Raw genomic sequence first — 14458 nt, forward strand, 5'->3', positions numbered from 1 at the left:
GAGGCTGCAGTGGGCCGAAATCGCACCACTGCACTCCAGCCGGGGCAAAAAGAGAGAAACTCCACCAATAATAATAATAATAATAATAATAATAATGTGACTAGACACAACACATGGCAGTGACTGTTCCCTCCCCTGTTTGTCTCTGCTTTGCCCAGTACAGACCCACTGAGAGACTCACCTTGTATTTAAAATAACACCACCAGCCCCGATCCAACTCCTCAACAAGATCACCTTCTTGGCAGAAGGATGGGGTTGCTCTTCCTCTACTGCTCTCTCCCCAGTGGTTCCTTCAACTGCTCCCAGCAGATCTCAGTGGCTCTTTTCCTTTCCTAGGTGTCTAGAGTGTTCCTTTAAAACCTTCTCATAGGTACTTCACATGACTGCTCTAGAGAATCATAGACTTGCATACCCTGTCTCAGTTCCTTCAGGCTGATAGATAAAATACCATAGACTGGGTAGCTTATAAACAACAGAAATTTATTGCTCACAGTTCTGGAGGCTGGAAAGTCGAAGATCAATAAGCCAGCAGATTTAGCGTCTGGTGAGGGTCCAATTTCTAACTCATAGATAGCTGTCTTTTCACACTAACCTCACATGGCAGAAGGAGCAAGGAATCTGTCTTGGTCCTGCTTTATAAAAGCCACTAATCTCATTCATGAGGGTTCTACCCTTATAACCCAATCATCTCCCAAAGGCTCCATTTCCTAATATCATCACCTTGGGGGTTAGGATATCAACCTATGAATTTGGGGAGACACAAATATTCAGACCATAGCATACCCCAAGTATTTCACTGGTCTGACATGGCCTGAGAAAAAAAGCCCTATCAAATATATGCCCATACCAGCTCAACTCTCAAGGGCTTCCCCCAATTCAGAAGGCTATTCAGAAGGCTATATGGGTCTTATGCTTTTAGGGTTATGGTACATCCTAGATCATAAACCCAAACTTTGAAGCACTCCAGAATTACCCCAGTATCTTCAAGGTAATGATTCAAGAGGATCTTATCAATCTTTTTCAAGCACCTGCTGTATACTAGTCACTAAACTGAAAAGAGAGTCAGTAACAATACAATACTATTAACAATAGTCCCTGATCTCTAGTGGCTCACAATTTAAGGTGGGGACAACAGGGCCATATAACAAAATGAGCTACAATTTATTGAATGCTTATTATGTGTCAGGCACTATGCTTTAGATGCATTATCTCATATAATCTTAAAAATAACTCTAGTAAGTAGACACTATTATTATTCTCATTATACAGATCATGACACTGAGGGTTCGAATGGTTAGTAAATTTACCTGAGGTCACACAGGTGGTGTTTCTAAGTCTGCTCTCTTGAAACCACAGCTTGTATTCTTAACCATTTGGCTATACAAGGCAGGTTTGTCAAGTTCTTAACAGAGGTACTAAGTGTCCTGGGCACAAAAGGGAAGGAGAGATTGATTCTTTCTGATGGCATATGGGTAGAGACGGTGGATATGCCCCAAGGGACAGGTTTATTCGAGGCGGAATTTGACCTTAATTGATTGACTGGACTCTGCCAGAGGCAGATATGGAGAAGAGGACTCTGGGTGATCAGACCGTACCTGGAAAGGCACAAAGGCAGGAAAATACAGGGTGTGTTTAGTGAAGTGGGTAAAGGGTAGGATAGCAGCCAATAATGGCAATGAGGTTGGAAAGGGTGACTGAAGCCAGATGCGGGGAGAGGGGATCTTGTAGGGCCTTGCATGCCCCAAGTTAAGAAGATTTACCATAACTGCTCAATTGTTCTAAGCGTGAAAGAGGACACTCAATTGGCATGCTGACTTGTATTTGACTAAGCCTCTCCTGGCATCTGGACACATTTGGGTTGCCGTGACCCAGTTGTCACTTGCTGGCCACCTATTTCAAGGCCTTTGCCCTGGGCAAGTGTCTTGTCATCCTTTAGGAACCAGCTTGTGCCTCCAGTAGGAAGTAAAGCTGCTCACACACTGATAGCTAGTCTCAGATCCTTTTGGAGTACATCCTGACCACAGGGCACTCTAATGGCATGGCACTTACCTGGTTTCACCACTTAACTTCTTCTCCAAGGCAGAGCATGCAGTGTGTCACCTCTGCATCCTTGGGGCCCAGCATACCGCAGGGTTCAATTCAATATTCTGTTACAAAAGAAAGGAAAGGGGTGGGAGATACCCACTCTCACCCTGATGACCTCCTCATCGTGACTCAAACCAATGAATATCACAAAAGAGGAACGTAGTAATCCTTCCTCCTCTGCATCTTTTGTGTTTTTTGGCTAACAATACCCACAATAATAAAACCCACTTCATCTTGATGAATAGTTCTAGACATCCATCGGGTTAGAGGGCTGGTGTTTGGGGGGACACAGTACTCATCCTAATAGGCTCTGGGACCAGATGCATACCAGGCTGTGCAAAAACACTAGGACTGTTCATTGTTGCTCTCCTGCCACCATTGCCCAGTTGACTCATCTTGGACATCTTGGCCTTGCCATGTTTACTTTCCATTCTTTATCAGGCAGCCAAGTGCTTCTTATTGTACAATGGTTGTCTGAGTGTCAGTGGGCAGACAGGTACATGGCTTCTCTCCCACACTTGTTCTAGCAGCACAAAGGGAATTGATGATGACTCATCTGTACCTTTCTTGACTCTCCTTCCTGGCTTTCCACTGCTTAGAAACAAGGCCCAGGAAAATGTGGCTTTAGTTAGAAGAGGCTCTGTGCCCCTCCTCCTCCTCTATTCTCCATCATAAAGGCTGCAGTAAAGAGGCTGAGTGAAAAGCAGGACATCAGGGGAATAGAGGCAGTCTGGTAGTTCATGGATTTCAGCAGGCCATGTGCTCCTTGAGTCCTCACAGGAAATTTGCCAGGTCCAAATTATTCCCCCTATTTTGGAGATGCGGAAACAGGTTCAAAAAGTGTAAGGTTAGTAATGAGGGATTTAGGATCCGAACTCATGCTAACTACTCCAGAGCTGTGCTCTTAACCCCCATACGCTCTCTTGGCTATGGGAAAATTATCTTATTTGATCTCCACACTATTCTGAGGTATGGATACTGACAAGGAGACTGAGGCTCACTGCCCCTCTTACCAACCTGACTGAGAAAGGAGAATGGTGTAGAAAAGATAATGAACTGAGTTATACCCCAATTCTATTCTTAGTTATTGCTGGCCCTCTTTTCCTGGCCACCCTCCCCTGCCAACCTACTTATTAAGATTTTATCACTGCCTGAGTGCCATAGTAGATGGCTAACACAGTGTGGTGGAAAGGGTATAGTCTTACTTGCATTTTATTTTCTCAAAATGAAAGTGGCTTCTTGCCACTGACAATTCAAACAATGTACTTTTTTTGTAAAAAGAGAAACAAATAAAAAATTACAGAAGTGTAAAGAAGATAATAAAAATCACTCCCAAGCTTACCACCGATGACCATTGTCAACATTTTGGGCTATACCCTTGCAGACATTTTAAAAAACACAAACACATAGTTTAAAAAATGAGGTTATACTATTTATCATATGTTATAATTTGCCTAAAAAACATTTCACAACACGGCTGGGCATGGTGGCTCATCACTGTAATCCCAGCACTTTGGGAGGTTGAGGCAGGAGGATTGTTGGAAGCCGGGAGTTTGAGAACAGCCTGAACCAGAAAGTGAGACCCCATCTCTACAAAAAAGTAAAATAAAATAAATTAGCTGGGCATGTTGGAAGATACCTGCAGTCTCAGCTACTCAGGAGGCTGAGGTAGGAGGAATGCTTGAGCCCAGGAGTTTGAGGCTGCAGTGAGCCATCACTGTGCTCCAGCCTGGGCAACAGAGTGAGATGCTATCTCTAAAAACAATTTCATAATACATGTATTACCTCATTTATTCTTTATAATAACCCTGTGGGGAGAGGATGATTATCCCCTGATTAACTCCAAGGAAATTAAGGCCCAGAGAGGTCAAACGACTTGACTGAGGCCATGCAACTACCACTTGATAGAGCCAGAATTTGAACCAATATCTGTCTCCTCTTAAAACCCATGCCTTTCTAAACAGACTTTTATATTCATTACAAAGTAATATTAGTACACATTATAACACTTAAATGATGAAAACAATGTGGTGCTCATGCCAGAATCAACAAACTTCCATTCATTTGTATTCAACAGATGATAATTGGGCATCTACTAGATGCCAGGCCCTGTTTCAAACACTAGAGAGAGAGAGAGGACAGCAAACAAGACAGTGTTCTTAACCTCATAGAGTTTATATTCTGCTCAGGAAGGCAGGTAAACAAATAAATTTAATGGGAAGTAATAAGGGCTATGAAACAATATAAATTTAAGAGAACAGACAGTGACAAAAAAGGCTATTTTGTTTCTTCAAGAATGAAGGCCTCTTTGAGGAGGTGATATCAGAGCAGTAAGTTGAATGAAGTAAGAGGGTACGCTATGTAACTACCTGGGGAAGATTATTCCAAGAAGATGGAATAGTGAGTGCAAAGATCCTGAGGCAGAAGCATGCTTGGAGTGTTTGAGGAACTGCAAAGAAGTCAGTGTCCCTGGAATCCAGCTTGCATGGGAAAGAGCAGTAAGAGGTATATGATGGTGGACAGATAGGCAAGGAATCAGGTCGTGCAGGGCTCTGCAGGCTATAGTAGGCCTTTTGATTTTATTCCAAGTATAAGCTAGTGTAGGGTTTTGAGCAGAGGAGTGAAATGACCTGATTTATCCTGTGAGAAGTTCACTTTCACTGCAGACTAGAGAGGGTAAGAGTAGAAGCCAAGAGGCAAGTAATGAGGTGTGCAATGTGGGAACAAACTTAGGGAAATCACTTAGGGAAAAGACGAGCCTAGATTTAACAAATGACTGAGTCTTATAAGGCTGGGTTATGGAAATAAATGCAACATTGCTACTGCCCCTGCAGAGTTCATAGTGGAGTAGATGGACCAACAATTCCATGTGAGCCCGCCATGGCAGAGGACTTTAATATGAGCTCTGGAAACTGGAGGAGAGAATGGTTCCTCTCACCTGGGGTCTGGGGTGAGGGAAGGCTTCACAAACAGGGCTTGATTTAGGTAGAATTCTGAAAACTGACAGGAGATAGGCAGGAAAAAAAGAGAGAGGGTGGAATGGGGTTGTACATTCCAGGCAGAGGGGACTGCATTAGCAAAGGCTCACAGGGAAGCAAGTACTTTCGGCTGCTTTCAAGAAATGCCCAAACATTAGTTTATGCCACATCTGCTTAAAGTTGACTATAAGCAAACAAATCAAGGCAACAAATATAGCTGAGCTTATTCTAGATTCAGCAACTTTAAATATGTTAGAACATTTTAAATTAGAGACAACCATCTAGTGCATGGGTTGGCCAAATATTCCTATGAGGGGAGTAGATAACAAATACTTTAGGCTTTGTAGGCCACATGGTCTCTTTTGCAGCTACTCAATGCTGCCTTTGTAGTGTGAAACCAATCATGGGAAATAGGTAACAAATGGGCATGGCTGTGTTTCAATAAAACTTTATTTATAAAACCAGGCAATGGCCTAGATTTGGCCTGTGGTTTGGCAGACCCTGAACTACTGCCTCGATCCGCCCCGTTCTGTACTCAAAACCTCCTGTTTGGCTCACAGATGCCTGTTGATGGGACCAGTGGACTGACCAACAGTCACTCATTCTGGGTAGCTCACAGATCTCAATCCTTTCGGGATATTACTGAGAGCACTAAATCAGTTTTAAAGTAAAAGATGGAAATGTCAGGACTTTATGCCAAGAGGATGTTAATGGTTGTAAAAGGAGACTAGGCTGAGGTGCTGGACTTAAGAAGTACATTGGAACTAAAGTAACAATTATTATAAGATAGATGAATCTGAAGATAAAAGATATATACTGCTGCTTTTATTTAATCTGGAATCCATATATAGCCCTAATAATGTCATCTATCTCTCTTCCCCAATTTTAAAGTTTCAGTATAATTTCAAATGAATCTCATTACACTACATTATTAAAATAGGATCACTGCAATAACTGTATATATATGATTTTCTAACTAGTAAGAGAATCAAGGGAAAAGAAATATTCATAGTGCAATGTTGATGATTTCAGGGCACTAAACTCTGCAATTCTCAACATGATTATAACAAGACTCAATTTTGACCACAAAAAAAGGTGGGCTCTGCAAAGGCTAGTTCCTGCTCTTGAAATGGACCATTAGCTTCATACTGGGCTATGTATTGATTAGTTGCCATAGTTTATTTGTCATTTTCTTCTTAATTTCATCCTAGAGCATCACCCTTGGCTAAATGTCTTGAATAGCATCACTGAATCAGACACGCTGTCAGTTCCAACATTTCTAGGAACCTGATGCCCAGAACAACGGATTTGACTTTTCTCACATTGGCCATCTTGATGACCCATGACTTTGCATTGGAGACATCTCCTCCACTGTCTTTCTGTAATGCCTCTCGGAGGAAAGACATCAGATTTTTAGGAAATCTGACAGGATTCATTTGGGGCAGGATAACAACTTCCAACAGGGACAAATCTCCCAACTGTCATCATCATCATCATCACTCACACTTCCTTACTCTGTGCCAGGCACTGCTCATGCATCTTTACATCTTTTAATTCATTAAAGCCTCACAACAACCCATAAGGTATTAAACTCATTGTACTGGGGTGTGTAGAGGTTACGTAATTTGCCCAAGGTCTCTTGGCTAGAAAGTGGCTGAACCAGTAGCCAAGCCCAAGCAGTCAGGCTTGAGCCCATGTACTTCACTGCTAAACCATGCAGCGTTGACTTTTGGTTGAGTTTTAGAAGAAATGCATCTTAGTTTTGACTTATTAACCAAGCTTCGATTGAAAGTACTATTATCACATTCCTTGTTATGTCTTGAAGTTTTTTCATAGAGTTAAACTCAGTTCACAGGCAAAAAGCAGCTTTCCTTTATTTTCCCCTCTCAGGAAGAAGTATTCCATCTTCATAAAATAAGGTCATTTCAAGTTATGTGAAACTTGCCGTAGCTTTAAAGGCCTTATTTCTCATACAATACTCCTCAGCATTTTCATGTGATTTCTCTCAATTGATGCAGACAACAAATAAATGAGGGAACTGAGGCAGAAAGTCATTGAATAACTCGACAATAATCATAAGTCAGTAAGTAACAAGGCCATACTTTTCCTTCTATGTGTTTTCCTCTTTGAGCACAGGTTGAGTTAGAATGGACTACAAGTGTCCTGTTCAAGGGATTGGACTTGATTGATTTTTACTACATTTGTGAAAATTACATTGCTAGTATCTTTGGCAAGGTTATAGTTTTAAATGTGCAAAATTATTCCAAATTACTTTAGAATCCATTTATTACTTATGCTTCTGTGCATAAAGAGGATCATGCAGCTTGGAACCTGGTCATCTATGAGATCACACTTTGTATTTTCCATTTACCATGAGAAAGCCATGTAGCTCATGTGCTTTCTCCATTATTCTCTTCATCTTTTTTTTCTTTTTTAACTTTTCCAGCTGAAGAGCAAGATATCCTTTTGGTCTTATTTCCCAACCCATACTCCATATATATTTCAGAAATCAATAGTTTGTTGATATAAACACAAACAAATAATGGGTTAAAAAGTGATAAAAAGTTTCACTTCTAGAATGGCAGTGTGAATAGCACTGTGGACATATTTCTCAATGAAACCGTCATAACTGGTGAAAATTGTTCTTTAAAAAATCAGTCATTCAAAGTCTCTAAAAATTACCTTAAGGGCATCCATTTAAGTAAAACAATTATTCAAGAAAACCTACTAAATATCAGCAAGAGCAGCAAGAGTCTGTGATATTTCAGTTATGAGTGGCTCCCTTTTACCCACCCCTCACTAAGCTCAGCTTAGTGGAAGTTCCACTCTGGGTGGGTGTGGTCAAGAAGATGGCCCTTCTTCTCCCCTCATATCCCAGTCAAGAAATATGGCGTCCCACGAGGAGGATCTGGCTGCCAGCATTTCTCATTCTCTCCAACTCCAAATGATAGAGGCTGAATTCCTGATGAGTGCAGCTGAGAGGTAGGGTGTTCCCTACCTCCACCCAGACCTTGTGTATATACTAGGCTTGTGTCTATAGGCCAGGCGCAACAGGCCAAGAATACTAGGGCCTTGACGACTCTCACTCCAGCTAGTTTGTAGAGCAGAGGTTTCATACTGGGAGAAGCAACCCAGCAAGGCAAGAGATTCCCAATGCTCAAAGCAGTGACTCACAGATTTTGCCCAGGGGGAGAGTCAGTCCATAAGAATAGATGTAGCTGAAGTTCTCTCAAAGAAACTGACTTTGTTTGAAGGAGTATGTTGCAGTTCAAGCCTAAGGATGCTCTGGAAAATGATGGAGATTTTAATGGTGAGCAATTAAGAGGCTGATAGCTCTATTAGAGCAAAAAGCTTAACCACAGACCATCTTGTTTATCAGAGAGAACCAGGGAAAGGCCCAGCTAAGAGGGGCCTTCTTGGGGTTAGAACAAACTTCAAAGAATCGTGACATAAAGCTACCCCTGCTTAAATGTAATTGGATCAAACTGTGAAGCAATGTATACTCCCAAAATTATTGAAAAATAATTGAGCAATCAGCCAGAAATTCGTGTAGTTTAATAGAAGGAGGCAGACAACTTAATGGAGGTATCAAGGAAAAAGATGAACAGAGCCATGCTGAAACCACTATCATCTCAGGGTGATTGTGCTCATGTTCACAGTCATACCATCTTAGGAGTGACATCAGAGGATTTTATTGTATAGTATGTGAATTCTACATCAATAAAGTTATTTTAAAAAGTGATACAAATAAGAGCAAAGTGAACATTTCCATTTGCCTCCCCTTAAAAGTCACTTGAGAAGAACATGGGCCTGCAATTCTTCTTTTATGTTTGGGTTTATTTATTTTCCATTTGCCACAAGTCATAATGCATGTCAAAAGAAAAGGAGATCTTGAGACAATTTTGGCAATTTGTTCTCCTTCCCAGTATACTTTGTGGCACAGTTACTTAGACATCAGCACCGGAATAGCGGGAACATCAAACAGGGAAATGCAGGGTAGGTTGGGAGAGTCTGCTGGTCTGACGAGGTTCATTTGTTCACTCTCTATATATGAGAGAGTTCTTAATGCTTGGTTCCTGGCTGCATTAATATCTTTTCTATGTCTATGTGAGATTACCAGATTATATGTCCCCTCTTCAAATTTATATCAGTAAAGGAGAGCAAGTAGCAAGCATCATGTCTTCTGCAAAATCACTTTCTTTGGGAGCCACTCATACCAGGATGACCCAGAGGGACCTCAAATTTGACGTGTCCAAAATTGAGCTCATTCTTCCCCTCCTGCCTCTGCTACCCTTGCTCCTTCTGTATCTCCAATTCTGGCAGGACACAAACTAGAAAACTGGAAGTCATCATAAACTCCTTCCTCTGCCTTAGCCACACAGCCGATCACTCATCCGTCTACCTTGTAAACAGCTCTGTGTCTCTCTGCTCTCTTTCGCTGCTCTTACAGGCCTAGCTCAGGCTGTTACCGTTTCTCCCTTGGACTGTAATAGCCCGGCCCCCTTGCCTTATACCTCTGTCTTTAGAATTGCCCCCCACCGGCCCACAACATCTGATTTGTTTTTATATAGGATCAAGTCCAAGTTTTCCATTTGTACCAGAATGGTATATAAGGTCCTTCATTCTCTGACCCCTGCTTATTGCTTAAGCCTCATTCCCCAACCTCTATGCTCAGGCTCATCTCCATACTCTTGACCATGAAGTTCCCTCTGTCTGGACTGACCTTGTCCATGTTTTTCAAGCAACTAAACTCTATTCATCCCTTCAGAATCAGCTCAGGACTAATCTCCTCGGAGTAGCCTTCTCTGACCTACACACTGTGTTAGGGGCCCCACCCCTGTTTTTCTATAGTTCTTTTTGCATGACCCCATCTCTGCACTATGCGGAAAGTGTTAGTTTATTTGGAGGTTTTCTCCATTAGATTGTGAGCTCCTTAAGAGCATGGGCTATGTCTTATTCTTCCTTATATCCCCCCAGCTCCTAGCACAGGTCTGACCTAGAGAGGATGCTCAATATAGTGTTGTCAGAGTGACTATCAAGTTGGTGCTTAGAGGCAAGGTTTATGAAATTTAATCTTTCTGACTTGATACTTGATGATGCAGTTGATAATTGGTTAGATGCACCTCCTTTATGCTCCCAGAGTGTTCTCTCATTCCCCTTACCACTGTGATAATCATCCTGTATGTTTAACGGCATTTCCTTCTTTATTTACTTGTCTGACTCCTCACTAAATGGTGTCAGCTCCTAGAGAGAAGGGTCCAAGTTTCCTCTTGGTCACTGCTGAATCCTTGGTGCAGAGCCCAGTATGCGTGGTGGAAAGTGTCCTCTGGGCAGGTGAGCAGATGTGAAAGGAGGGACTGTATTGGGAATGTCCATTTCTCTGGTCCATCCCATCAATCAGGTGGAGTGTAGAGAGATGGCAGTGCTGCTCTAGCAAAAAATTTCCCGCTTCCCAATACAAACATGAGCCTGGGGAAAGGGAGGACCCCACCAACAATGATTACTGGCTAACCTAGATTACAATGGTGGGACTCAGTTTTCAGTATGGTCCAGTTGTTGCAACAGAAAACTTTTGGAAGAGATTTTATTCCTTGTAAACTCCTGGAGAGGTAGGAGTATAGAACAGACCTAGAGAGAGAAAGCAAAACTATTTCAGAGAGCTGCGCTGAGAATTGGATTAGTCATTGCAGGATGGTCATCAGTTGTTACTAACGTAACTTCAAACACAGAATTTTGAAAGAGCACATCTGTGGTCAAATAGACATTGAAACACAGAATCTTGATAGAATCCCAGTGTTCAGATGTTTATAAACTGTAAGATGCCTCCTGTCTTGTGCTCACTCTTCCATGCACCCCTCCCTCCTCTACTTTTCTAAGGTTTTCCAGTGAAAACTAAGAAATCTGCTGGACTAATTCCACAAGAGCTGTAATGCTGTGTCTCCTTCTTTATTGAGTGCAGTCATAGTTTTCAGCACATGAGCATCAGCAGGATTACAGGTGTCTCTCTAAAACAAAGAACAAACAAACAAAAAGTTGACCACTTTTCAGTGCTGCTTAGTGTGAAAACATAAAGACATACTGAATATTTATCAGTGCCAGGGTTGTGTGGGTCTGCCTACACAAACGCAAGCAAACTTTGTCATTCCACTCAAATGAGCCAGTGGCAAAGGGAAGTGTTACTTATTTGAGTAGGCTTATGTTACTGTCACTTTGAACAAAAGGTGCTGGTCCAATGTCTCAGTATAGATCATAAACAAAAAAAGCTTTGAGCCTAGCTTTGTCCAGAAAAGAAACCCCTTTGTAGTGTAGACTTCAGGCTGAGTTTGTCATGCACCTGCCCTATCATCCATTCCCTAGGCATTCTGATACTAATTTCTAAAATGAGGATTGAGTAAAACTATTTTTGTTTGGGAAAATATCCTGAGATGTCCTGTGATGACCAGAGACTCTGTCAGGTAAGTTTGACCCCTAAAGTTGGGCTTTGTTCCCCTAGAGGAAACATTAATTAACATTTGTTGAGTGTCTACTGTGAATCAGGCACTTGTGCTAGGGCACTTTACATGTGCTCTCTTCTTTAACCCTTAAAATGGCCCAATGAGGGAGGCATTTACATCCCTGTTTTCCAAATTAGGTGACCAAGACTCAAGAAGAGTAAAAACTTACCCAAGGTCGCAAAGCCATCAACTGATAGAACTAGTATGCAACGCCAGCTCTGGCTTACTCTGCAGTGCATGTCTTTGCTCACCACTTCACCACACTGGGTCTCTTAGCTCCTGGATGCTTGAGAAAACCACATCTAGCCATCATCTAGAGGTAATCTGCATCCTCTACAAGTCACTCTTTTGGAAGATCACTGATACAGATAGCCTTTGTTTTAGGATAGCTTTTACGTTTGTAATGTGGTTGTGACTACGGATTTCCCACTAACCAGAAAAGATTGGCATGTTGTACCACTTTAATCATAATGCTTGAAATAATTACTACATAATTTCAACACCTTACCTTATATCTCAAAATAGGGAGATGATGATGTACTAACGGAGGATGTTACACTGAAAGCCCACTTAGGCTTTCACCAAATTGTTGACTTGTAAGTCAAACAACAAATAGAGGGACTTATTAGGTAAACATAGTTAAAATGCATAGCTTCCTGAAAGGCTGCTGATAGTAGACATTCATGAAGACTTGTGCAGGTGCCATTAACTTTTAATTTACCATCTGTAGAGTTTGTACCTCCAAATATCATTTTTGGGGTCTCTACTTGGGCAGTGTTCCAGGTTGAGTATCGGGAGTGGGAGGAATATTCCAAACCCACACCTGTTCGGATAAATGGTGATATCATTAGCAACAAGAAGTAAGTGATCATGGCTTCTCCCGTTTTTCATAAATTACACAAAATAACCATAATGCTGCAATTTAGTGGTCCAAAGTTCATTCTATTCAGCAGGCCATCCATAGTCAACAGTTTAAAGAAAAGGGACCTGCTGAGAAAATAGTGGTCTAATCAGATGCCATAAAATCGAGCTGATGAGATGAGTCTTGTTTCTTATTTTGTAAGGGGTTTCTAATGAAGCGATGCTCGGAGGGGATTCAGAACTTTCATTATTCAGGTCAGCTGCATCCAGTTCCGAATGAGGCTGGGGAGCCTAATCCTACCTACAAAATTATTTGTAGACATGCTGGATTGTGCACAGGACTTATTAAATCCCGATTTCCTCGCCGCCAAATTGTACACCTTGTCTTGGTTCCTATAAGGACTAATGAGAAAGCTTTGGAAAAAAGGTAAATCAAAGGGAACAGTAATCAAATGAAACGTACTGAAGGACGGTGTGTCAAAAACAAATTCATCAAACGCTGAAAGTGGGAGACAAGAGGGCTCCGTTCGTGTACAGCACACTAACAGCTCTCACAATACAGTAAACACCTCTGAGGCTCAGGTGGGCAAACACAGGCAGGTTCAAGCGGGAAGTTTCCATGACGCATCTAGCACACCTTTCTCTCCAGAAAGAGCCTGAGGAGGGAGGGAAGGGAAGGTTGGCAATTTACTTAAAATCTGCCCACCAGGCCCACAGGCCTCTAGAAATCATCAACCTGTCAATGTACAATTATCTCCTGCCAGGGAGGCATAAATAGCCCAACTGTTCATTTCTGAATTTATTCAATAAATAGTTTCCCATTGGAATATATAGGAATTATGTTTGAAGGAACTCCAATATGGTAAGTGGGAAATGGATGTATTTCCTTTTGGCAGCACTGAATAGATTGAGAATTTTTTATACTTTAATTGTATTTTTAATACTTTCAGCATTCAGGAATGCATTAACAAAGCCAGACAAAGGAATTGGTCACCAGCTTCTGGGGAGCAGAGAATCTTTCTGCTGCAGCTCTTGGCTATTGCCTTCTCAGCTCTCTGCCCTCTGCCACTGGGTTGTGTCTTACTTGCAGGAGAAACTGAGGCCATGGAGAGGAGGGAGCTCATACTGTTGTTAAGATTAAATGAGGCAATGCATACAAAGCTCTTAGCAAGGTACTTGGCACTTTAAATGATAAGCGCTCAATAAGTGATATTTAATGTTATTATTATTATTACTTTGGCAGTCACTATCATTATCATAGAAGGAGGTATCTAACTTTGTTTTTTTTTATGAGACAGGGTCTCACTCCTGTGATGGGATTACAGACATGAGCTACCACCTCGGCCATATATAAATCTTAATGTGTTGAAAGTTATATGGGATTCTCTCTCTCTAATATCCCAGTGACACTTTATGTGGCCCATATGGGATAACCAAAGTGAGCTCAGCTTGTCTTGTCCGGTGAAGTCCTTTCAGTACAGCTTGACCAACCTTAACTAAATAAGGCTGGTGTCCAGTGATCATAGCTCAAATAAAGAGGATTTCTCTTCTGTGTATAACATGGTTTATAAACTAGGAGTGAGGGGTAACCCATCTCTGGACTCATTAATTAATTCAACAAATATTGGTTGAATGCTTACTAATTCTGTGCCAACCTTACTTTTAGATGCTGAGAATAGAGTAATAACAAAAATAGACAAAATTCCTGCCTTTATGTAGTTTACAGTCTGGTGGATGTGAGGTGGGGGATGAGGGAAGGGGAGGAGACAGATATTGGACTCAACCTACTGGAAGATGTGTACTTGAAACAATGTGCATGATCCCAAAATGATTATATCAAAAGAAAATTTCACAGAAGAAATAATAGAAGAGGTTTTCAGTTTGTCATTTCCAGGGCACTGGTGCCTTATTAGCCAACCAGACATAGGCAAAACAAACAAACAAAACAAAACGAAGCAAAACAATAAACAAAAACAACAACAATAAAAACAAAAAAACCACTGAAGCTGCTCCTGAGTCTGAAATTCCCACCCAAAGGAG

Source organism: Colobus angolensis, unplaced genomic scaffold, assembly GCF_000951035.1.
Source record: "Colobus angolensis palliatus isolate OR3802 unplaced genomic scaffold, Cang.pa_1.0 Scaffold532, whole genome shotgun sequence".
NCBI classification, from domain to species: domain Eukaryota; kingdom Metazoa; phylum Chordata; class Mammalia; order Primates; family Cercopithecidae; genus Colobus; species Colobus angolensis.